Here is a 25,723-nt window from a genome sequence, read left to right as displayed (position 1 = left end):
CTATGTATGTGTACTATGTAAAAGTGGAATATAGCAACATGACTCTAGAAACAGCTGTGATCTCTAAGGAAAAAGTGATACTTACTTATCTTTTGCATTTGAGACACTTTCGATTATGTGTTTTAAAATACAAATTATTCATAAAAGGCAAAGAATCCAGCAATTTGGGAGCATCAGGTATCATCAGAACTAATCATTAGCTAATTGATCACCAGTAATTGATCATCAGCCACTTCGTACACCAATCTCCTTTAGTATCTTGATCCATTTACATTACAAATTGCCCTGGCATCACTAAAGCAGAAATCCCTAGCCATCTGTCCTGGCCTGTATTCTAGTGTTCCAGGCTGCAGAAGTACCAGGATCTAAAGACTGACATTCTGGGTTCCTGTGTTTTTCCCTTACCCTCTACCTCATGTTTCACTTATTCTGATTAAAACTTTTTACATTTTTGTGTCCCAAGACTCTCTTTGGTACAACTGCTGGGAATTTTCTTCAGTGGGAACTGCAAAGTCACTCTCTATTTGCTTCTCTAGTGGCTTAAATGGAAACTAAGCCCCCTTCAAAGCCCAGATCCAAATGAGGCTTGTCTCATCAACCCAGACACTAGGGATCACTTTGTGTCCTTACAACCTGTTTGTCTTAAGAAAGTCCTGAGGAGCCGAAATAGCTGCTGGCTGACTTTAGGGAGATGTTATTTTTCCTACTTATACTCTGAACACAAAAGTATCTGAAAACATACAGCATTTACTTATAGAAAAAAAAATTAGACCAAACTGAAGCCTATTGGAGTTTTACAATGTACATCCTTTTAAAATATTTTTTTCTGAAATTCTTCTTTTCAATCTCAAATGGAAAATGAAGCAAGCCTGCATAACAAGTACAGGGGCTGGAATGTTATTCTCTGTGTGAAATTTTACAGCAACAATTATTTTTAGTAACATCTGGGCCAAATGTTCTCACCGGACTTGGTTTATTCTGAAGTCAGATACCATGCAACACCAGGATGAAACACAAAAACCGAAGTCCTAGTCTACAAGTGCCTCTAGAATTAGAATTACTGTGCTTTCACACATACCAACCAGGTTGTAGTAAGAAATTTATAATTCAGAGCAATCATAGTCTTTTCTGAGCAAAATAAAATATTTTGTGACTAAAAAACATGAGGAAAATCGATTTTTCAAGTCCACTTGCTCTCTGTTGAGGGTGGTTTAATGTTTCCTTCATTCACTGTTCTATTATGGATGGTTTAATGTCCTATTTGTTATAAAAGCCAATAATATCAAACCCCCAGGGAAAGGCACAAATTACAGCATCAGCACTTCAACACCAAATGGGGACATTCACGTCCAATTTCTACAGCCTATTTTTCTCATAAGCACTTGAGTACCATAATTACACTTATTTTTAAAAACAACATTGGAGAAAAAGCCCAAGGAATTTCATGTGGCTGGACCCTTTCATTTTTCTGATGCAGAGTCTTGCTATGTAGCCAATGCTGGACTTGAACTCAAGATTGTCTCCTTCTGTTTTGTCACATGTCTAATGTCAAGACTATACTTTGTTTATTTGTTTGTGTCTCCTCGTATCCCTGGCTGCCCTGGAACTCACTTTGTAGACCAGGCTGGCCTTGAACTCAGAGATCCACCAACCACTACCTCTCAAGCGCTGGTATTAAAGGCGAGCACCACACCAGACTCCAAGAGTACATTTAAATGTCTAAAACAAGACCCCAATAAAGTATGTCCCAAACATGTGGCCTAAATAGATTTGAAGAAATTTAATTGGAAATAAATAAATAAATAAATAAATAAATAAATAAAAGCGCAAGCAGTATGGTTCAAATCACTTAAGTTTTATTTTCTGTATTCTCTTCAAATGGTAAGGACTCCTGAACTGGATTTTCAGCTCACACATCTCCAGCTGGACTCTCACTGTTGCCGATTTTGTAAACAACCAACATCTTGGCCCAGGTACTCTGGGAAGAGGACAACATTTGGCCCTTCTCTCCAGAAGCCTAGAAAAGCCAAGGGCAAGTAGACAAGGAACTATTTGAGCTCAGGGACACGGGTGACACTGCAAAAGAGGGAAATGTAATAAATATGATATTGCACCTCTTTAGACTTATAGCAATAAATATTTGATCAGCATGTCAGATTACGTTGAGAAGTCTGCACTGTGAGCTAACTTGATGATAAAGCTACCATGTTTCAAGTCAGGCAATAGTGGCTCATGCCTTTAATCCCAGAACTCAGGAGGCAGAGGCAGGCAGATCTGAGTTCAAGGCCAACCTGATCTATAGAGTGAGTTCCAGAAAGCCAGAGCTACACATAGAAACCAGCTGATTCTGCTGTTTTCATTAAGACCATTCCATGCTAAAGAAGGGAAGGAAAAAAGCCAACCTCCCCTTACCAAAAAACCCCACCAAACCATCCTGTGGAGACCCTGTTAGACACATGTAGAGTATAACTAAGAAGCATATTTGCATTTAATAACTTCCCATATATCTTAACAATATCATACTCCAATTTATTAGTAATAAAATCTAATCCAAAAGAAAAACATCTTCTTCTGCAAGTCAACATCTCTTGCACCACACTCAGTAGGCAGAAGCAGGCGGATCTCTATGAGTTCAAGGACAGACTCAGAACAGTCTACAGAGAGAGTTCTAGGACAACCAGGGTTACAGATAGAAACCCTGTCTCAAATCGGGAAAAAAATCTTTTGCACCAAATACCAAATACATGTTACTCATTAAGAGGTCTCCATGGCAACGTTTAACTTTGTGCCTACAACTCTATAGCAATTTATAATTGATAGGAATGGGCCTTAAGAAACAGCCTTAACTGGGTTTGGTGGGGCATGCTTTTAAAAACAAAAAGATCGCTAAATTCAAGGCCAACCTAGTTCACATAGTGAGTTCCACACAGCAGGGCTACATGGAGACACCCTGTCTCAAAAAAGGAAGGAAGGGAGGGAGGGAGGGACACACACATACAGAGAGAGAGAGAGAGAGAGAGAGAGAGAGAGAGAGCTTTTGACTTAGAGGGACCTATGTGGAATGGCTACTGACAGTCATGTGACCAGTCAGATCCATCTATCTATCTATCGTCTGTGAAATGTCCATAAAAACAAAGTGTTAAAACAGGGCCTTGCAACTGAAAGTGTTAGACATCCAACACCTAGCATCAGGAGACACCACCCCAAAATATAGCACTTGACATTTGAGGAAAGCAAAGCTGAAAATGTGTTCTCTGATAACCAGCCCATCTCCCCTCCAGGGAGGTGCTAACGCTATACCTGAAGGAAAGAAACCCTCTTACCTTTGAAGAAACAAATCTTGCTATGCTCCCCAGGCCTACTACCTTCAGCCTACACCTGTGTGTCACCTCTGCTTCTGGGCATCATCAAAGCTCTCTACATCTTTCTACCTCACACACCAAAGTGGGAAAACATGTTTACCTGTTTCTCTGGGTCTTCATTTCTAAAGCTCCTGTGCCATGTAAAACTGTTATTTATAAATTGGGTTGAAGCAGATTCCTTGTTGGTTTATATATTGGTACAGGTGTTTTAGCCATCAACCTGGTAATAAACAGGGAAAATCTTTTCTGCAATCATTTTTACTACCACACTCATGACGCTTCCATGAAGGGGCACTTAGTGCGATGCACAGAGGATAAGTTAGTGGAATAGAACAAAGGAATAAAGGATCTAAATAACATCAACAAAATCAGTACTGGGTCTTCAAGAATGGAATTTTCTTTCCAATGGAGAACAGAGGATACTTCTCTAAATCAATATGCGCAGAAATGTTTTTCTACCCAGGCATCTCAAAGGCCATGTTGTAGTTACATTCTCAAGTGCAAGTATTACACAGGAGTTTGAATGCCTTCTACATAATCAAGACAAAGGACAAAAGTAGACTGAAGACTTATGTCACACCCAAGGTCCAAAAAACAATAGACAGCTTTACAAGGAAGAACTCCATCTAACCAATCAAAACAGTTAAGTGTACATTAAGCTTAAGAAACTGTTAAAAAAAATCAGGACTAATCAAAATAGACTGGAATATATATATAATATGTAATATTATATATATCATAATATATATAATACATATATATATATATAATACATTTTTAAGAAAAAAAAAGGCAATTGTAAGTCCCACTGATGCCAAACATTAATCTCAGATTTCAAGTTGAATCTGGGGAAGTCCCAGCACAGTGAACAGTAGCGTCAGGCTCTTAACATGGGATGCTGCAGACAATGAGCTGATCCATAACTTCAGTCTACTTTAGACACTTGGATGGATGGGCTAAGAGCCCAGTATGCTGTAATAACCCTGCAAAGCTTTTGGCTCTGGCTGTGAACACATTAGCATGAACTTAAATCTGTTTCTTTGTTTGGAACAAGAGATATTTGCTTGCACTTTCTCCCTAAATGGGATTGGGTAAAGAACCTAAGACCTCAAACAGTGAAATTCACAACTGGTACAGCAGCCATCATAGTTTTAAGTCCCAAATAAAATTTTTGGGGGGAGCAAGGGTGGCCTTAACTGTACTCATTAAAAATAAGCCATCTCTTTATGGGGTGTTTCTGTCCACATTAAGGAATTTATTTCTTGGTTCCCCTCTGCTGTAATCTAAACCTTGCTATATGTTATCATTTGGAAGAGTCCTTAACGATGTCACCATTTAGAAATGTCACACATCCAGCTATTTATTCTGAGCTAGAGAGTGCAGGCTGTTTAGAACAGTGTTCCAATTATTCTTGCTAGGATTACTCAAAGCCACTAGAATGAATTTCTCTCAACATATCACTTAGCTTTATGCCTAGAATGAAAAGAAGTCCCTGACTGTGCCAGTAAAAGCAGGTATTTACAAAACAAACAGATAATCAGAGGATCTCTGCACTAAAACTGAGGTTCCTATAAAGGATAGTTGAACAACATGCAACTTGATTTTGTTGTTTGTTGTGTTTCATACACATAGATGAATTACATGTGACATTGATTCCTATTTATACTGATGGCAAGTCAATAAGTACATTTCACTGGCTAAAATTAGACTGAATAATTAACAGATGGGTTCTAATAACATTATGGGACACTATTTAGTCTCACTATGTAGCCTGGCTGGCCAGGGACTGACAGTGCAGAACAGGGTGGCCTCAAACTCACAAAGATCCACTTAAAAAGGCCCGTGTCACCACATCTGGATAGTTGTATTACCTTTTAAATGTCATTAAAGATGAGCATGTGGCTCAGTGGTAGAGCACCCACTCAGTATTTATTATGTCTTATGTTCAATCCCCAGCATCAAAGTAAATGAGAGAAATCTATACATGTCATACTTATAAGCAGATATTGCAATGCTGTACATACTTGTTTCATTAGCCAATCAACAAGTATTTTTATCTTCTTGTCCAGTTTAGGCCTAACATGAATTTAAGGAAAGAAAAATTAGTCTGAAACTTTACAGCAAATTAAACATCATTTGACAGATCTGCATTAAACGAAGAATATTGTATGACTCAGAAAACTTAGACAGGAGTCCTTCAAATGTTGGTGAGCGTGGCATTTGCAATAACTGAGAAATGATCCATGAGCTCCTTAATCAGGGTGATCCACATTCCCACAAGCCAGACCAAAGCAGCTTAAAGAGCAGGTATTTACAATCTCATCTCCAGACCAGGTGAGACTTACACCCATGCTACTCTTCTAAGAGAAACAGAACTCTACTTTCTTTCTTCTTTCCTGGTTGGTTGGTTTTGTTTTGTATTTTTGTTTTTCCGAGATAGGGCTTCCCTGTGTAGTCCCGGGTTTCTCTGTGTAGCCCTGGCTGCCCTGGAATTCATTCTGTAGACCAGACTGGCCTCAATCTCAGAAATCCCCTTGCCTCTGCCTCCCATTAAAGATGTGTGCCACCATTATCCAGCTATCCCCATTTTCTTATTAAAGCTTTTGTGATCTTTTCCAAGCAAACATTTAGGAAGGAACATTAAGTTACGATGATTTTTACTATCCTGGTAATTTTAATAAAAAATTATCTAAAAGAGAAAAAGCATTTTGAATAGGGAAATGTTCTCCCCTGAGACTGAGTTGGTGCAGAGCTGCCCTAAACTGTCCTGTGGGTGCCAAGCCTGAGCTGTCACTCATCTTCATCTCACTGAGCGACTCTCCTCCCTATAAATGCTGAAACAACCAACAGCCCTCAGCTCTAGTCTAGCCCTAGTACCTTCTCTGAAAAGTAGAGTGTGGCGTGTGTGGCAGGCCCCTATCTCAACTGTAGTCTACTTAATTTTGCAATAAAGCAGCTGTTAATGAAGCTTACGGGAGGCTGAAAAATTGATACATTTCTTCCATTTTTCATATTAATATTAATTTTGTTTTATTTTTGAAACAGTCTCAATGTACCCCTGCCTGGCCTGAAATTGACCCGGTAGACCAAACTGGCTTTGAATTCAGCTGACTAAGCTGGCCTTGCCTCCCAGATCCTAGGATTCAAGGAGTACACCACCATACCACACTCAGCCACTAAAAAAATTTTTAATTCAAAATTCTAAAATATCCAGAGATGAGCATCACCCTGAGAAACAGTGTGGAATCACATGAGGGTTCCTGATGCACAGGGCATTAATGTGTTCAAGGGTGGCCATCATTTTATCAGGCCCCCATATTCAGAGAGATCATCTTGGCATGGGACCAAAAGAGGGGGTGTGGTTTTCAGCTAGCCTGAGCTGGCTTAGAGACCTTCTTCACATCAGGCTTTCCTAAGTGAAGTAGCTCACAATGACCAGTAGTGGTAGAACCCTATCCTGAATAAATCCACCTTCACTCCATAGCACGGAAGCAGGGGGGAAAAAAATCTTCATTTTATTCTCGATCTTTTTTTTTTTTTTTTCATAAGGCTTACACCTGTGGCACACAAGACTGGGAAGATGAATCCTAGCCCTGTTTCTGCTTCAGCTTATGCAATTCAGGGGGATGAGATGGGAAGTGAGGCCTCCATGTTCACAGCTCGATGGGTGGGGCAAGCTCCTGTCTGTTGTTTGGTGTTCCATGACTTAAACCTCGGATTGTAGAAAGCTGTAGAGGGGAATAGACCACATCTCAACAGACCTTTGCTTCCATTCCAACATCTCTCCCACCCCAAAAGTTTATTTGATTCCTAAATGCTTCTGGAATCAGTCTTTGGCCCCAAAGCCTCAAAGCCTATTGCTTGTGACATGTTATTCCTTTATTTATTTATTTATTTTAAGAGAGAAGGGTACCATTGCTTAAAAACAGAGTCTAATTATTTGTGTATTGTCTTTCAAGGAAGGCGATACCACACAACTAGATCTAAAACTCTATCCAGAGCTCACAGGGAAGGGGGTCTCTGGCCAAAGCAAATAAACAAGCTGTTCTCCTAAAACCCCCACCTTTTGCCTTCCAAGTACACATATTTATTTCCAGCCTGTGAAGGAGGTTGAGTGTAATATGCCGGAAGGAACAGTAAGATGCTATTCCATCTCTGCTCTCATACTCCAGAAAGGCCACACCTAAGATACTGGAGAGCTGAGGATCCAGCCTGAGGCATGAGTTAGCACGGTACTCCTGTCATGGGGGGGGGGGCACAAAACAAAACAACAGTGCTTAGAAATCACTTCTCACTGCCGCACCTTACTTGGGCTTTGGAAGCAGGAAAGATAATTTGCTTGCTAGGAAAGAGAGTGAGAACTCCATCATGTTTTCTGCCGCTGTGTTCTGCCAGCCAGTAATCCCTAATTGCAAAATTTAACCATAAAAAAAAAAAAAAAACTCTCCAAGCAACCCCACTGTTCACCAAAACTAACCAAGTGTCCTCACTGCCGCTCCACCCTGCTTCTCCCTTTTTCACCTACTCACCCACAGCAAGGAAGGGTGGCAACCACTATATTCCTCTGGCACAAACACAACCTGAATCTTAAGAAGCAGTGATGTTGACGGAGGGAGAGCCCACCCTCTCCGCACCCCTCGCTTGCCACATAGAAAACAAGTCCAACACAGGGTTACAGAATCTGAAATCAATTCACTTTAATCAGGTCTAAAAGAGAAAAAAAAAATGTCCTGAAATTACAGAAACAAAAACAAAAACCAGAAACTGCAAATCAGAAAAAAAAAAAACACATCACGTGAATAACGAACCAAAATCGGGGCTGGGGACCATCTGCACATGGGGCGCTGCCTTTGACCTCCCTGGATGGCATGTAAAACCATGCTGCCCAGCCCAGATCCCGAGCGCGATTTACAAAGGGCTTCCAACATCCCCCCATCCACACCAACACTTCCTCCCGGCTTCCCAAACGCTCCGAACAAAGACCTTCTTGAAGCACTTACTGGAGCAGCAGCTTCTCTCAGCGATTGCCTGTGACCACGCAGCAGGAGGGCCCGGGCAGGGCGAGTCGGAGTCCCCAGCTTCCCCGCCTGCTGATGTGTGTGAGACAACAGCCCAGGATCCGACTTTCCCATCACAGCCTCAGACTGTAATCCATGTGCTTCCCGCGGGCCAGTCCCTGCTGCCCACAGAGCACCACATGATCTGCTCTGACATCAGATCAGCCCCGAGACAGCCCATCCGCCAGCCCCTTCCACGCTTGTGGGTTGCATCACTCCGGGCCCTGGCTTGCATTGAAGCAGGTGGTACAGAGTCGGGAACTGTTGTTTTCTTACAAAAAAAAAAAAAAAAAAATTTTTTTGGTGGCCTGGTTCCTTCTGTTTCTAACAGAAGGGGAAAAGAGGCATCCACTGCAGTTGGATTTGTTCACAGCCTGTATGGTGCAGAAACATGGCAGTAACTGGAGACCCACTCCTGGTTTAGACAAGCAGGGGAATGAGTCAGGAAGCCAGTGCTGTGGGAGTGACCTCATCGGCAAAACCCACTGCCACTGCCCCGACCATCTCCTGCACAGAAGTTTATGCCACAAGATCTGGAGGGGTGTGTGTGTGTGTGTGTGTGTGTGTGTGTGTGTGTGTGTGTGAGCATTGCTGTGAGCAAGTCGTCACAGAGTATGGTTCTTGGAAGGTCTTAGGGACATAACCATTAGACTTGTTACAGTGTGAAGTTCTCATCATGAGAGAGCTCACATACAGTCCAACCAAAATTCACTTACAGACCCTGATAGACAAAAGAGCAGGGAGGAAATGAAGATAGCCTATTCCCACGGAATGCATTCATTCAGGAGCCATTTACTTATCACCTGCATCCATCTGACACAAAAAGAGTCAATCGGAATGGCGGGGGGCATAAATATTTCTGTTTCAATTTCTTGGATAAGAAAGTAAGGGGGGAAGTAATGGGGTTTTCAAGGCTCATCCCCCAGCGCTGACATTACAGAGAAGTGCTACCACACCCACAATTTATATGGATGCTGGGGATCAGAACTCCGGGGTTCATACTTCACAGCAACCACTTTCTCATTGAGCCATCTCCCCAGTTCCTCCTCCTTTTTGTTTTGTTTTACAAGACAAGGTTTCTCTGTAACAGCCCTGGCTGTTCTGGAACCCGCTCTGTAGACCAGGCTGGCCTTGAACTCACAGAGATCCGCCTACCTCTGCCAGGGCTGGGATTAAAGGTGTGAGCCACCACCACTCAGCTCCCCAGTCCCATCTTATCTTTGTTCCTTTGAGACAAGGTTTTAGCATGTAGCCCAGGGAGGTCCCTAACTTCCAGCAACCTCCATGCTTAAACCTCCTGGTGTTGGGTTTACAAATATGAGCCACCACCACAAATGTAAGGTTATTAACCAAACTGTGTTTTATCTTAATTTCATTGTAATGAATATAAAACTCAAGAAAATCCAAACTCATTAAGATTTTTAAGGAAGCAAAATCATAGTCGAAACGGACAGCAATAATCAAAATGTAACTCAGCAGGTTACTTCAAAGTTGTTCTTGTTAACCACCACTAGGGGCACAAGGGTGAAAGTCTAACATCACTGCCTTCGTTTCAGCTGTCTGTGTTCTTTAGTTTGGCTGAAGACACAAAGATAACTCATTGTCCTAAAGCCATAGCCACCTTGGATTCCACAGAAAAACCTGACAGGACACACACTCTCCACATGAGGCACATATCCTAGTGAGGCCATACTTTGAGCTCATCTCCTGGCAGCCACCTGCCCCCTCAGGTAATGATGTCTTCAGACCACCTTGTAGGACTCACACTAAGACATTGATGTGTAGGACCACACCCTGACCAGGACTGCATAAGTAAGCCTAGCTCACACTCTTTTAAAACAGTATTAGCATCCTAAAATCGGAGTTGGGGATCATTGGACCCCTTTATCTGTTCTTCCCAATGTGACCACATCAATTAAGTCTCTCCTTGTCAGCTTTTTTCCAGTGTTCCATTATTCCCGTCTTCAACTAAGATGTTCAGAAAGATGGCCAAGCCTCGCCTGTTATGTCTGCTGGAGACCAGGCTTCTCCTTAGCAGAGAAAAGTACCCTTCTCTATTCAACTGCATTACTTCCTATGCAGTTCAGGCATATGTGTGGAAACCATTATAAAGTCATTGAATACCATGCACCCTGGTATCATGTTTAGTGACTTCAACATAACAAATGCTCAATGTATAATAAGAATAAAAGAACTGTAAGAAGACAGTTATCAAAAGGAAAAATACAAATACTCAATAAATACTTTTTTAAAAGATGTCCAACATCCCTATTCATCAGAGAAATGTAAATTAAAACTACTTTGAGACCTCACTGAAATCTTGGTAAATATTTGGTAGTCAAGAAACCTAACAAGAGGCTGGAAGTGGTGGCACATGCCTTTAATCCCAGCACTCAGGAGGCAGAGGCAGGTAGATCTCCAAGTTTGAGACCAGTGTAGTCTAAAGAGCAAGGTTCAGAACTACACAAAGAAACAGTCAGGGCTACACAGAGAAACCCTGTCTTGAACCACACCACCAATAAAGAGAGAGAGATGGGGGAGAAAGGAAGGAAGGGAGAGAGAGAGAGGGAGGGAGGGAAGAAGAAAAGAAAGAAAGGAAGGAAGGAAGGAAGGAAGGAAGGAAGGAAGGAAGGAAGGAACCCTATCAACAAATTCTAGTGAGGATGTGGGAAATAGATACCCTTATTAACAGCTTGTCATGGGATAAATGCATACTGAAATTATGAAAATCAGTATGGAAGTTTCTCAAAAAATTAAAAACAACACTACTGTATGACCCAGCTCTACTACTCCTGGGCATATACCCAAAGGACTCCATACCCTCAGAGATGCTGCACCCACAGTTTTTGCTGATTTGTACATAACAAAAGAAATGGAACTAGCCTAGATGTCTGTCAGAGATGAATGGATAATGAAAATGTAACATATATGCACAGTGGGATTTTACTCAGCTGTAAAGAAAACTAAAATTTGTATGGAAATGAATGGATCTGAAGTATTAAGCAAGGAGAGCCAGACTTAGAAACTCAGAAAGATAAATACAGTGTGTCCTCTCTCATTATGGAGATCTTAGCCAGCAGCATGTATCTGTCTCTGTGTGTGTGGGTGTGTGTGTAGGTGTGTGTGTGTCTGTGTGTGTGTGTAGGTGTAGGTGTGTGTGTGTAGGTGTAGGTGTGTGTGTGTGTAGGTGTGTGTGTGTGTAGGTGTGTGTGTGTCTGTGTGTGTGTAGGTGTAGGTGTGTGTGTGTAGGTGTAGGTGTAGGTGTGTGTGTAGGTGTGTGTGTGTAGGTGTAGGTGTGTGTGTGTCTGTGTGTGTGTAGGTGTAGGTGTGTGTGTGTAGGTGTAGGTGTGTGTAGGTGTAGGTGTAGGGGTGTGTGTGTAGGTGTAGGTGTGTGTGTGTAGGCGTATGTGTGTGTGTGTAGGTGTAGGGGTGGGTGGGTGTGTAGGTGTAGGTGTGTGTGTGTAGGTGTGTGTGTGTCTGTGTGTGTGTAGGTGTAGGTGTGTGTGTAGGTGTAGGTGTGTGTGTGTAGGTGTAGGTGTGTGTGTGTAGGTGTAGGTGTGTGTGTGTAGGTGTAGGTGTGTGTGTGTAGGTGTAGGTGTGTGTGTGTAGGTGTAGGTGTGTGTGTAGATGTAGGTGTGTGTGTGTAGGCGTATGTGTGTGTGTGTGTGTAGGTGTAGGGGTGGGTGGGTGTGTAGGTGTAGGGGTGGGTGTGTGTGTGTGTGTGTGTGTGTGTGTGTGTGTGTAAAGCCTAAAAGCCTAGAAAGGAGACCAAGAGAGTGTAAAAATGGGCACTGGAGATGAGGAATGAGCAAGAAGATGCATGGGACAGTGGAAGAGGAAGAGAGAAACTGTGGAGTGATCTCAAGGGAGGACCAAAGGGCAGCAGCAGCAGGCTCTGAGTAAGGTGGCAGGGGAGGAGAGTCTTGGAAACATTCTTGTCAAACTTACTGCACTCATGTCTAATACCTTGTATACTAAATTTAAAACCTTTAAATATCTTTAAATTATAAAAGAATTGAGTGTGACTGTTGTGGTGAGGTGAAATATGTACACAGTCGCTGCCTGGTCCTGGCTTCCCACACTGAGTGCCTCAGTTCTTGCAATTTCCCAGGCAATGAGGTGAAGCAAGCATTTTGTTCTTCATAATAAGCCCCTTTCATACAACCCTGGATACTGTGCTAACGGCATGATGGAGGAGAGGGACAGCCACATACAGCTGCAGGGTGAGAGCTAGCCTCTCTGTCTCCAGGGAGTAGAGAGGCACTGGAGACTGGCTTACTCGTAGATGATGTCATGAGCCTCCTGGAAAGCCTAAGTGGAGGACCTGGTGGCTCATATCCACAATCCCAGCAATGGAAGGCTGAAGCAGAAGTATTGCCAGAGTTTGAAGCCAGCCTGGGCTAAATTGTAAACTCTAAGCAATCCTGGGCTGGAGACCCTTTCTCAAAAAAAAAAAAAACCAAATAACTGTAAAGTGCATGGTCAAAGGACTTCTGGGCTGGCAAAAACCTATTCTACAGAGTTCACAAGGGTGCAAGCCTTGCACTGAAGACCCTTCCTAGAGTGGGAGGTGGTGGTGCACAATTTTAATCCCAGAGCCTGAAAGACAGAGGCAGGCAGATCTCTGTGAGTTTGAGGCCAACCAGAGGTGTTATACAGAGAAACCCTGTCTCAAAAACATTATAATTAATTTAAAGAGACCCTTCCTAATCTCAAATTACATACTCTTCCTCAAGGTTTTTGTTGGTGACCTTACTAATAGTTTTCTTGTGTCTATAGACATGTTTATATTTGTGCATATGGAAGTCAGGGGTCAATACTGTTTCTCTTACCCAATAGCTTTCTATTTGTTTATGCTTTCTACATTTATTTACTCTGTGTGTGTGTGTGTGTGTGTGTGTGTGTGTGTGTGTGTGTGTGTGCGTGCAAGCGCTTATGCACGTGCAGGCACGTGCGCACCTGAGCAACTTCCACAGCACCTGAGTAACTGTAAAGGTCAAAGAATAATTTACAGGAGTCATTTCTCTCCTTCTATTATGTATCTTCCAGGAACGAAAGTTGGGCTTGGTGGCAGGCACTCTTACCCACTGAACCACCTCACTGCCTTACAGTTGGAGACACAGGCTATGACATAGCTTGCCAGGTCAGCTAAACTCACTGAACAGCAAGCCCCAGAGATCCTCCTATCTCTGCTTCCCCCGATGTAGGATTACAGATGTGTTCCTTAAACCAGGTTTTCATGGGGTCCTATGGATGCGAACTCAGGTCCTCATGTTTTACGGGCAAGCACTTTAGTGACTGAGCCAGCTCTCCATCTCCCCTAGTACTCTTTACAATAAGCCAATAATGGTAAGTAAAGTATTTCCTTGGGTTCTGAGAGCTGCTGCAACAAATTAGCAAATGAGGGAGAACCCCAATTTACAGCCAAAGCTCACAGAAGTATGGGTAGCCTGGAGACCCATCTCTTGTAACTGGCGTATGGAATCAAGGGCAACTTTGTAGGACTGAGCCCTTAACCTATGCTGCCTGCATTAACTCTGGGTAGTTACTGTCAGAACTGAATTAAATTTTCAGACACCCAGACCTGAAGAGAAATAGAGAAGTTCTGGGTGTGAAAAAACCCAGAGGTGCTGTGTGGATAGAAAAAATCACAGCAGTGGGAAGCTCACACAGTTTCTTCTTTATGAGGCCAATTTCCAGTAGTGATCGAATGGAAAATTAGGTGTCCCAAGGAACCTCAGAATGAATCTCACAGTCAAAGGCATCTTCTTATCTTCCTGGGAGAAAATACTATGTGGTTGGTACATCCAAATAGATGACTCAAATATTATATAGATAGATGAGAGCTGACAGATAGATGGATAGATAGATGGATGAATAGAAAGATAGATAAATGAGAAATCAAATCTTAAGTTGATGATTACATGTAAAATATTATTTACATTGCATAAGATATCTGACTAAATGTTATTTAAATATGGTTATCATAACTTTGATTGGGTGTATTATAAAATACCATGCTTCAGTCTTTTATGGGATCAAACAAGGGATCATGTGTGCTAGGTGAAAACTCACTGAGCTGCACCCTGGGTTGTTCATTTGCTTTTTCTTTCTTGTTGTTTTTTTGTTTTTGTTTTCTTTTGTTTTGTTCCGTTTTTTGGTGTTTTGTCTACACATGCACCTGTGGGCCAAATGCATACAGTGTCTGAGGGGTCCAGAAAGCCATTGGATCACATGAAACTGGGGTTAGAGACAGTTGTTAGCAGTCGTGGGTGCTGGAAATCAAACCTGGGTTTTCTACAAAGGCAGTCACTGAGCCATCTCTCTAGCCCTGCCCACATTAAATGCAAGGGACAAAGACAAAGTAATCAAAACCAAGTGTTTGCATATTTTGTGATTATTCTGTAAAAAGACTAATTATTAAGCTAGAATTTATAAAATTAAACTACATGCTTTTGCACATAAGTGTCTTGGGTTTGAATATCTTAGGATCTTGCTAACATTAATCTCATAAATCTAATTAACTTTGGGCATTTAATAATAATCCTTTTGAGATATCTGCCTGTATACTCAGATGGCGTGACCTTCTGACATACTTCCTTACCCAATCAGCTAAGTCATGTAGGAAACTTAGCCCCACACACAGAATGTTCACCTAAAACATAGGTAGTTCTAAAACGTTGAATATTCAAAAGTCATTATTTCTACTCAAAAGCCCTAGTTCATGCTATGATCCCTGTCACCTTGACTCTGGCAACTGCTTCCACTTGTCCTCCATACAGCAAGCAAAACTCTAGGAAACTCACTCTATCTTTCCTGAGACCCCACTAAAGTTTCCTTTCTCATTTAATTCCTTGCTGTGGTTCTTAAAACTGTGTCAGTAATACCATGCAGATGTTTCTCAGGGAGCTTCCTTCTCCAGAAAGCAATGTGCTTAACATTACTCTCTTTACTGTTACTGGGTTTGTGTGTGTGTGTGTGTGTGTGAGTGTGTGTGAGAGAGAGGGAGAGACAGACAGACAGACAGACAGACAGACAGAGACAGAGGGACAGAGACAGAGACAGAGACAGAGAGACAGAGAGTGTGTATGTGTGTGTCTGTGTGTGAGTGTGTGTGTGAGACAGAGACAGAGTGAGAGAGAGAGACAGAGACAGAGACAGAGAGACAGAGAGTGTTATGTGTGTGTCTGTGTGTGTGAGTGTGTGTGAGACAGAGACAGAGACAGAGTGAGAGAGAGAGACAGAGACAGAGAGACAGAGAGTGTTATGTGTGTGTCTGTGTGTGTGAGTGTAAATGTGAGACAGAGAGAGTCAGACAGTCAGACAGAGAGAGAGAGAGAGAGAGAGCTGAGAGAGAGAGAGAGAGAGAGAGAGAGAGAGAGAGAGAGAGAGAGAGCTGCAGTGCACTTGTGGAAGTCAGAAGACAACTCTCTGCAGTTAGTTCTTGTCCTGCATTGTGGGTTCCAGAAATAAAACTCAGGTCATCAGGTTTGCACACAAGTGCTTGTGCCTGCTGGCTCATCTCACCAGCCTGCACTATCTTCATGTAATGACTGATAATCAGGTTTTTAACTATGTATGGAGGGGATGCCAATGTGTGTGGGTGCCCGAAGTGACCAGAAGAGAATGCTGGATCTCCTGAGGCTGGAGTTACAGGGGCTGGTAAGCTGGCCCACTTGGGCACTGGGAACCCAACTCCTGTCTTCTACAATAGCAGGAACTGCTGTGCCAACCCCTGACACTTGATTTTGTTATAATTAATTTATAAAATTAAAATATAATTCATTGGGATAGATTATCAGAAATTTAAGTGATGGAATCAAAAAATGTGGTCTTATTCAAACAAACTAGTGTCTGGGAAAGAGACTGAACTACCTGCTCAAAGCCTTACAAGCCTAGCCTTCCTTGTAAATAGGGATAGCCTTGTGAGCAGAATGCTACCTCTTTTGACTAAAAGAAAATTGTTTGTTTGTCCTAATCAGTGTTCTATTGCTGTGAGCAGACACCACAACCAAGGCAATCCTCCCCCCACCCCTCCACATTTGGTTTTTTGAGACAGGGTTTCTCTTTGTAAAAGTCTTGGCTGTCCTGGAACTCACTTTGTAGACCAGGCTAGCCTCAAACTCACAGTGATCCAACTGCCTCTACCTCCCAAGTGCTGGGATTAAAGGCATGCATCGCCACCACTAGCTTGGTCATTCTTATTTGAGAAAACATTTAATTGGGGCTTGCTTCCATTTCAGAGGTTTAGTCCATTATCACCATGACGGAGAACATAGTGACATGCAGGTGGACATGGAGAAGTAGTTCAAAGTTCTACATCTGGTTCCACAGGCAGCAGGAAGAAAGAGAGTGGACCCTTTCAAAGCTCGAAGCCCACCCCTAGTGACACACTTCCTCCAACAAGACCATACCTACTCCAACAAGGCCACACCTCTTAATCCTCATCAAGTAACACCACTCCCTGATGACTAAGCCCTCAAATACATGAGCCTATGGGGACCATAATTATTCAAACCACCACACTGTTTTAGACTTCTTTCTTCTATTCACAGAGGCTAACAACACAGACTTGCCTGAGACAAGTTCTAACCACATGCATTTAGTGCTTTGGGAAAAATGCAACCCTAACTAATGACAGAAGGCAGAGTCACCCTTCCAACCAGAGTCCCTGCCTTGGACTGTTGTTGCATTAGGAACACATAATTTGGGGGGCTCTTAAAGACACTATTTCCAAACTTCATTGTTAGTTTTGTATTTGGGCTCTGTGCCAACCCATGCTGATGCCTTACATTTGTGACACCTAACTAATATTGCCAGATGACAGTAAGAGAGACACCATACAATAGCTCTTGCTCTAGTGAACATGAGATAGGGTCATCCATTCTCTCAGCCCTGGGCAGCCATCATTAGGATGCCCTTCCACCCATGCATGTGAGATCCAGTTCACTGCACCCTCTCACCGCTGGGACATGTCTCTTTTCTTTGAAAGAAAATCTGCTAATTTAATAAGGGAAAGACAGTTCCATTTTCTTATTATGAAGGTGACTGGGGTTCTTATTATTAATCGGTACGCCATCCTATGACAATTGTTGATATTTTTATTTTTATTTGATTTTTAACATATTTCTTGTCTCATCTGTGGGGTCTGTCAAAATCTTTCCTTTCAGGAAACACATTGAAATGCTTTACTGTTAATCAACTGTGATCTTTCTACTGTAAGTTCTTCCACTAGGAACAATCTTGAAGCTCAGACTTTAAACTCCAAATGCCACTCTGTATTAAAAATAACCAGGGCTCTTTAGGGAAAGGCTGGCTTCAGACCCAACACACAGACTCTAAGGCAAGCTTGGATGAAGTTTTCTACCATAAAGCAAGGAAATCATCTAGAGCGCCGAGGTGAGGTTAAAGGTATTAAAGCCAGCTTTACCACAGCATCTGTGGCAGGGGCTGTGACCCTCAAAAGGCCACACCAAACAAATCAAAATAACATTTCCTTTTCTGCCAGGCCTGCAGTCAGAGCACGGCTCCGTGGGTAAGCTGATTTCAACTCTCAGGAGCTCTGTACTGGCTTCACATACTCCATCCACCACAATGGCTTTAGTGGTTGGGTTTCACTAAAGCCTACTCCCAAGAGGGTGTCTGGGAGAAGTGATGGAAGCAAGTCAACATTACAGCATGAGAACATACGGGACATACATATTGGTGCCGCCTGCTTTGCTCAATGCAATCTGTCACAGCATCACAAAGAAATTATAACTAATTGACTTGCTTAAATACAGAAAAACTTTAATGATGGTCAGTAAAGTCGTAACTTTATAATAGACAGCCATCATCATTCCAAGGGCTGACGGACCTCATATTATAAAAGTATCACAACTCATATTGTACAGCTCTTTATAATCGACAATATGATATTCACAGCATTGTTTACAAATTCCTTTGGGGGAGGAGAATGATGTATGTGTGTGTGTGTGTGTGTGTGTGTGTGTGTATTCATGTGTGTGCACATATGTGGGGAGTAAACCTGTGCATATGTGCATGTTTAGAAGGTCATAGGTCAATATTGGGTATCTTTATCAATCACTCTCCACCTTTTTTTGTTTTTCTTTTTGGATTTTGGTTTTTGAAGACAGAATCTCTCTGTGTAGGCTTGGCTGTCCTAAAACCCCTCTGTTGACCAGGCTGGCTTCAAACTCACCTGCAGACCTGCCTGCCTTTGCCTCCAAGTGCTGGCATTAAAGGAATGTGTCACCATCACCTGGCCTTTTTTTAAAAAACTGAAACTGGAGCTCATTGCTCCCACTAGACTGTCAGACCAGCAACCCCAGGAATCCTTCAGTCTCTCCTGTTCCCAAGCAGTAGGGTTGCAGGTGTGTGCTGCCACACATAGCTTTTACATGCGTAATGGAGACCCAAACTTGAGTGCTCATGTTTGCAACTGTGCCATGTTCCCAGCCCTTGACTATGGTTTTTTGAAACGGGGTCTCATTTAACCCTGGTTGAGGAGTGGTTTGACCTGATTTAGTCATAATTTTAGATCAAAATTTCTAGCCTACAGGAGATATGGTGTGAAGTTAATTAAAGTGACAGCCAGAAGCAGCAATCATAAATCTAGAAGGTGGAAGTCTACCAGAAAATTTGCCCAGTCTCTTCAACAAAAATTAGAATAGACAAAAGGAGGAGAGAGAGAGAGAGAGAGAGAGAGAGAGAGAGAGAGAGAGAGAGAAGGAGGGAACAGGAGAAGGAAGAAGGTAGAGAGGAGAACAGATCAAAAACCATAGTCCCATAGGGAGACAAAGTTTGAGGGACAAGAGTCACTTAATGGAAACTACTTTGAGCACCTCAGTTAAAACACACACACACACACACACACACACACACACACACACACACACACACATTTTGGAGAGAACTGAGAAAATCTGAATGTATGCTTGGCATTAGACAACAGAACGACAGCACAGATTTATTATTTTCAGATGTAGTAAAGGCAACAGTGGTAAGCTTAATGAAGAAAATGTCATCCTTATAGAGCTGTGCAGGGAAGAACAAAAGAATGCAGAAAGAAGAAGAGCATGTTTGTAATTTACCTATAAAATGCTTTCAGAAATAGGAAGTTAAGCATGATGGTTCACGCCCAGGTGAGGTGAGAGGGTACTAGGATAGGGTACATCATAAGTTTGAGTTCAAGACTACCCTGTAATATATAAGTCCGTCTCAAACTCCAAACCAAGCCGGGCAGTGGTGGTGCATGCCTTTAACTCCAGCACTTGGAAGATAGAGGCAGGTGGATCTCTGTGAGTCTGAAGCCAACCTGGTCTACAAAGCAAGTTCCAGGACAGCCAGGACTGTTAAACAGAGAAACCTGTCTCAAAAAGAAATAAAAAAAAAGGAAGGAAGGAAGGAAAGAGAGAGAGAAAGAGAGTGAGAGAGAGCAAGGCAAAAGAAAGGAGGCAATTGGGGGGAAAAAGAAATATTGTCAAACCTAAATACAGCACATAATATATAAACATATATATAATATATTTGAATATTGTGCTGTCTTCATAACTGACATATTCTATATAATGAACAAAAATTTATCTCCAAATATTTGTTTCTCTAAATATATACTTCTAATTTTTAACTTTTATGGCTTAACTTTAAAAAAAACAATTTAAGTGTTAAATTCAATGACTTGGAATATTTGGGGAGTTATTTTCCATGTCTTCAGTTGTCTAGGCAATTTAGCAAAGAATCCCTCCGTTTTCTCCCCTTGTTATCCTTTATTAAATTATTCATATGTCAGGGTTCATTTCCAAAATAACTGTAACATTGATTTGTCTGTATCAATGCCATTTTAATATAATCACAGCTTTATGTAGGAACAATAATGAACTAACCTCTCTTCAATGTTCAAAGCCATCATTATCTATTTTTTAAATAATATTTGGAGCTTCCCCTATGTCCCCTCCATAATCAATAGTCCTTTCTTGTTTTTTCATCTGTTGTGATTAAAACCAAACTGGGGGAAGTGTCATATCTAGAATGCTGAAAGCCTGGTCTTTATTTCCTCTTTACTGTGGGTAGTAGTTTGCTCTTTTCAATTTCCCCAGGCCCACTGGAGTTCTTCCTGCTCTCCCGCATGGCACAAAAGCTGTGGACTCCTTCTAACACAAAACTGAAGAGGGCAATTTCATGGTTGGGGTTCCTGCTGCTACTGCCCACTGACTGGGTTTCCACTTTATTATACTGATCACCACTTCCGGATGTACTCTGTTTTCTCTTGAAACAAACTTGTGTGTGTGGTCCCAGACTCACAAAAAAAAAATCCTCAAATTATTATTTCCCTGATTTTGGACGTTCAGTTGCTACTTCCACAGTCTACATCCGTAGCTACTTGTCCTGGCATCCCTCCTTGATGCTAAATCTGCAGTCATCTAAAACCACCAGAGTTTTCACTGATTCATTTTTAAAACAGTCCTTCACTTCCTCAACATAGGCACCAGAGCTCAGAATCTCTTCCACATACATGTATGGTCATCTGTGTCCTTGTGAAACAGTAGTCTGTCGTGTCAGCCTAACTCTTAGTCCAAGTCTACTCTGCAAGTTATTAAAACTTAGCCAATCCACACAATTTTTTTTTTAGCCTCATCCATAAAGTCAGACATCTCTGCAATGTGAGATCAGATGCTGCGTTAACCATGAGATCAAATGCCACCTTCCAGAAGGTGTTATCTGATTGCCTCACCATGATTCTGAGAGCTCAAACTGGCAGCAAACCTTTTGAGAGCTCATCAAAACTTTTTGTTTTCCTCAAAACAGGACTTCAAAAAGTCACACTGAACTTCTATGGGGAAAATATAAATTCTGAAAATGTCATCCCTGTGGTCCTCCATCGCTCCAGGTCTGCATCAAGCTCCCTGGGTGGGAGTCTTGTTTGGCTCCCTTGTGATCCACATGGAAATGCCCATCAACCTTCAGTCCCTCCATCCATGTGGAAGGATGTAAAGGGCAGCACTCGTGCCCTCTGCACACACATCTAGGCACTGGTAACAGGACACAGAACAGCACCACCAGAGGTGGACTTTTGAGCAAGGCATTGTTTTAAAACTGTAATTGTAGGAACTACATGGTGGGTCATTGTACCCATCTCTCAACTGTTGAATGTATTTGGGGATTTCAGAGTTTAAAATAGTTTATTTTTAATGTCACGTGATACTGCCATTTTCCTAAGCTAACATAATTTCTAACTGTATTCTTAGGTATTTATTAATACTTATCTTTATACTCACGGATAAGTGTACCTCTCATTGCTCATCAAAGAAGCTCTTGGCAACAGATGAAGACTATTACAGAGATCCACAATTGGACAAAGTTCACAGAATTATGGGTGCTCATAGATCACACATCTCAGACATGACAGTGAAAATGCAGCTATGACATCTCGACAATATGGTTGCCTGAACAAGACTGGCATCATGGATCTACTAGTTGACAGGGGGCATTCCACATGGTCCCACCTCAAGATAAGGAGCTACAGGTGATCAATAGGTGCTGAGAGAAGAAGAAATGGTTTCTTCCAAGGATGATGGTCAGTCCTGGGCAGCATACAAGCAATGGTAAATGGACTCAGCACAATACACAGATACACACACATACACATGCATATATGTGACAATAAAGAGAGCACGGATTGGGAAAGGAGACACAGGTAGAGTGTGAGGGAGAAGGAGGTATGGCTGTTGTAGATGCAATGCTTACGCATGACTGTCTGAAAAGAAAAAGAATTTAAAAAAAAAAGGATCAGGGCTAAAGAGATGGATCAGCAGTTAAAAACATATGTTCCTCTTGCAGAGGACCTGAGTCTGGTTCTCAGCACCCACAGAGTGGCTCACTACTGCATGCAACTCCAGTTCCAAGGAATCCCAGACCTTATTCTGGCTTCCTCAGGCTCTTGCATGCCTTCTGATGTATAGAAACTCACACAGGTACATACATATATACATAAAAATAAATAAATAAAATATTATGTAAGTTATTTAGTCACCAAGTGCTCATTACTAAACACTGTGCTAAACAATAGTACAGAGATGATTAGAAGCTGTTCTGTCTGAGAGGCCTGCCCTATTAAGTTTGATTTTCAAATAAACAACAGATATCATGTCTTCAATATAGAAATGTCCCATGCAATATTTGGGGTGTTTGTTATCTTAACATTTCAGCAAGTCAAAGGAGCAACAAGAGTTTCCCTGGGTTGAAGTCCAAGCATCACAAGAACTACATTCCTTCTAGAAGCAGCGAGCATTCTCTGGCTTTTAGCCACATCATCCTATTCTGTAAAAGACCAGCATCTTCAAGTCTGCATCTACTCCTGGTTGACATCTTTCTCTTCTGACTAAGTCAAATCTTCATGTCACAGATTTTAGAAACCCTGCTCTTCCTCCCTCCCTACCTCTCTCCCTCCCTCTCTCTATCCATCCCTCCCTCCCTCCCTTCCTGCCTCCCTCTCTCTCTTTTCTTTTTAGTTTTTTGAGACATTTTTCTCTGTGTAGCCCTGGCTATCCTGGAACTCACTCTGTAGACCAGGCTGAGCTCAACTCACTCTGTCTTCCGAGTGCTGGGATTAAAGGCATCCACCACCACTGCCCATTGGCATTTGTCTCTTCAAGGCCCATCATAATCTAATTTCCCCATCTCAAAATCTTTAACTGCATCTGCAAAGACCCATTTTCCAAAGGTGCTATGTAGGGTTCCCAGGAATTGGGGGCATTTTTTAGCCAGCTGTGGTGCTTTGAACAACATCTACTAGAAAGGTCTAGAGAAGCAAACACAGAGTTGAACATGCATTTGGACAGGAAATAACAGGAAGGGACGGGTGTCAAGAAAGGGCTCCTGACCCCATGGTCAAGGAACTTAAATCTAGCACTACAAGGGCAGACAGAGGAAACTGGAGAGCAGCACACTCAGGCAAGACCCTGATCTAACAACCCCTCCAGCCCACCAAAAAGAACAGGCTTCGTCACCGACGTAATGTCAGGTGCTCACTGCAGAAGACAAGAGGCAGCAACTGGATAGCAAAGGTACATACATGTGAGTCTGCCACATCATTGGGACATGCAAGGACAGACAAGAAGACTTGACCCTGTGCCTTTCCACATGGACTGAATTGCCTTTCAGGTTCCCTACTGCATGAAGAACTCTATTTGCAGGGAGGAAGCAACCATGTGAGAGGACAGTGAGAAGGAGAAGGGAATAAATACGAGCAAAGAACAAAGATAGATGTGTGAAATGTCTGAAACCCACACTACTTTGTACACTAAACATTATTTTATTTTATTTTTAATTTCCTTACTGGGCCAAGGTATGGTGGCATGAACCAGAACTTGAAAATGGAAGCAAGATGATCAGGCATTGAAAGTCATCCTCAGGGCTGGAAAGATGGTTCAGTGGTTAGAGCACTGGCTGACCTTCCAGAGAACATTAGGTTCAATTCCCAGCACCCAGGTGGGAGCTCACATCAGTCTGTAACTCCAGTTCCAGGGGACCCAATACCCTCACACAGACATGCAAACAGATAAAACACCAATGCACATAAAATAAAAATAAATAAATCGCCTAAAAAATTTTAAAGAAAGAAAGTTATCCAGTTATCCTCTGTTGCATAAAATTGGAAACCAGCCTGGGTTACATGAGCCTTTGCATTAAAAAAAAAAAAAGTTAGAAGTCAGCCTGGTCTACAGAGTAAGTTCCAAGCAAGGCTCCAAAGCTACACAGAGAAACCCTGTCCGGGGGAAAAAAAAAATCACCATTACTTCAAAAAGATACTTTGGGTTTGGGTTTTTTTGTTTTGTTTGTTTCCTAAGACAAAGCCTTGCTATACACATGGCCTAGGCTGTCCTAAACCTTGTGATTCTTCTGTCTCATCTTTCCAAGTGCTGGAATTACAGATACAGTATATGCCACCATAGTATGCCCAGCTTAATTATTTTTTACCAGCCCAATTTACTATAAATATTTACTCAATAATTTTGATTTATTTTTCATAAAAGCAAATGTTTTGTACAAAAATAATAATTTCTCTGCGTTTAGCCTTGAGTGGTGTTCCTTAGGCACTGTCTACCTTTTCTTAAAGACAGGGTCTCTCACTGACCGAGACCGACCAAGGCTGGGCTAACTGGCCAATGAGTCCCAAAAGTCCACCTGAGTCTACCTTCCCAGTGCGGGATTGCAAGTGCAGCATCACATCTAGCTTCTTGATGTAGGCAGTTCTGGGACTCACACTTAGGTCCTCACGCTTCCATGGCAAGGACTTTACCAACACAGCCATCTTGGCAACCCCTTAATCCCACTATTCTAAGATACACACATCAGTGAAGACTCTATCTAAGAATGTGTAACACAGGCACAGCATGAAGGAACTTTGGGAACTCTTAGCAAAAAGCAGGCTCTTGGTTTATGATTTTCTCAAGAAGCAGAAAGATACTGGTCCTTCCTCATGGAATCTTTGGATCCAATAAAGCTAGAAATATGTGTTTTATTAAGTCTATAGTGGCATCCTAAAGGAGGACAGGGAAGAAGAACAAAATTAATGTATATGAATGAAAATGGCCCTCATAGGCTCAGAAGGAGAGACACTCAGAGGAATTGTAACCTTGTTAGAATAGGTGTGGTCTTGTTGGAGGAAGTGTGTCACTGGGGGTGGGCTTTGAGGTTTCCGATGCTCAAGCCAGGCCCAGTGTCACTCTCTCTTCCTGCTGTCAGCTGATTCAGATGTAGAATTTTCAGCTACATCTCCAGCACCATGTCTTCCTGTGCACCATCATTCTCCCAGATATGGCAATAATGGACTAAACCTCTGAACTGTAAGCCAGCCCCAATTAAATATTTTAATTTATAAGAATTACTGTGGTCGGGCTGGAGAGATGGCTCAGAGGTTAAGAGCACTGACTGCTCTTCCAGAGGTCCTGAGTTCAATTCCCAGCAACTACATGGTGGCTCACAACCATCCGTTATGAGATCTGATGCCCTCTTCTGGTGTGCAGATATACAAGGAAGCAGAATGTTGTATAAATAATAAATAAATAAAATCTTTAAAAAAAATAAAGAATTACTGTGGTCGTTGGGTGTTGGTGGCGTGGCGCACGCCTTTAATCCCAGCACTCGGGATGCAGAGGCAGGCGGATCTCTGTGAATTTGAGGCCAGCCTGGTCTCCAGAGCAAGTGCCAGGATAGGCCCCAAAGCTACACATAGAAACCCTGTCTCGGAAAAAAAAAAAAAAAAAAAAAAACCATTACCGTGGTCGGTCCGGCAGTGGTAGC

General features: G+C 42.2%; 1 protein-coding gene across 12 annotated transcripts in view; it reads right to left on the bottom strand.

Annotated features, from left to right (window-relative positions):
• Positions 1-25,723, bottom strand: part of Ank2 (ankyrin 2) — an 842,037-nt gene that overhangs the window by 457,153 nt on the left and 359,161 nt on the right. The window contains exon 1 of one of the 12 annotated variants that reach the window (XM_035451891.1): positions 8,363-8,662. The exons of the other annotated variants lie outside the window; for them this stretch is intronic. The gene's annotated coding sequence lies outside the window, so the exon portion shown is untranslated. Of the gene's footprint in view, positions 1-8,362; positions 8,663-25,723 lie in introns of those variants that run through there. 12 annotated transcript variants of the gene reach the window in all.

The sequence above is a fragment of the Cricetulus griseus genome (assembly GCF_003668045.3).
Source record: "Cricetulus griseus strain 17A/GY chromosome 1 unlocalized genomic scaffold, alternate assembly CriGri-PICRH-1.0 chr1_0, whole genome shotgun sequence".
Taxonomy (NCBI): domain Eukaryota; kingdom Metazoa; phylum Chordata; class Mammalia; order Rodentia; family Cricetidae; genus Cricetulus; species Cricetulus griseus.
This window is presented reverse-complemented; position numbering and strand designations above follow the sequence as displayed.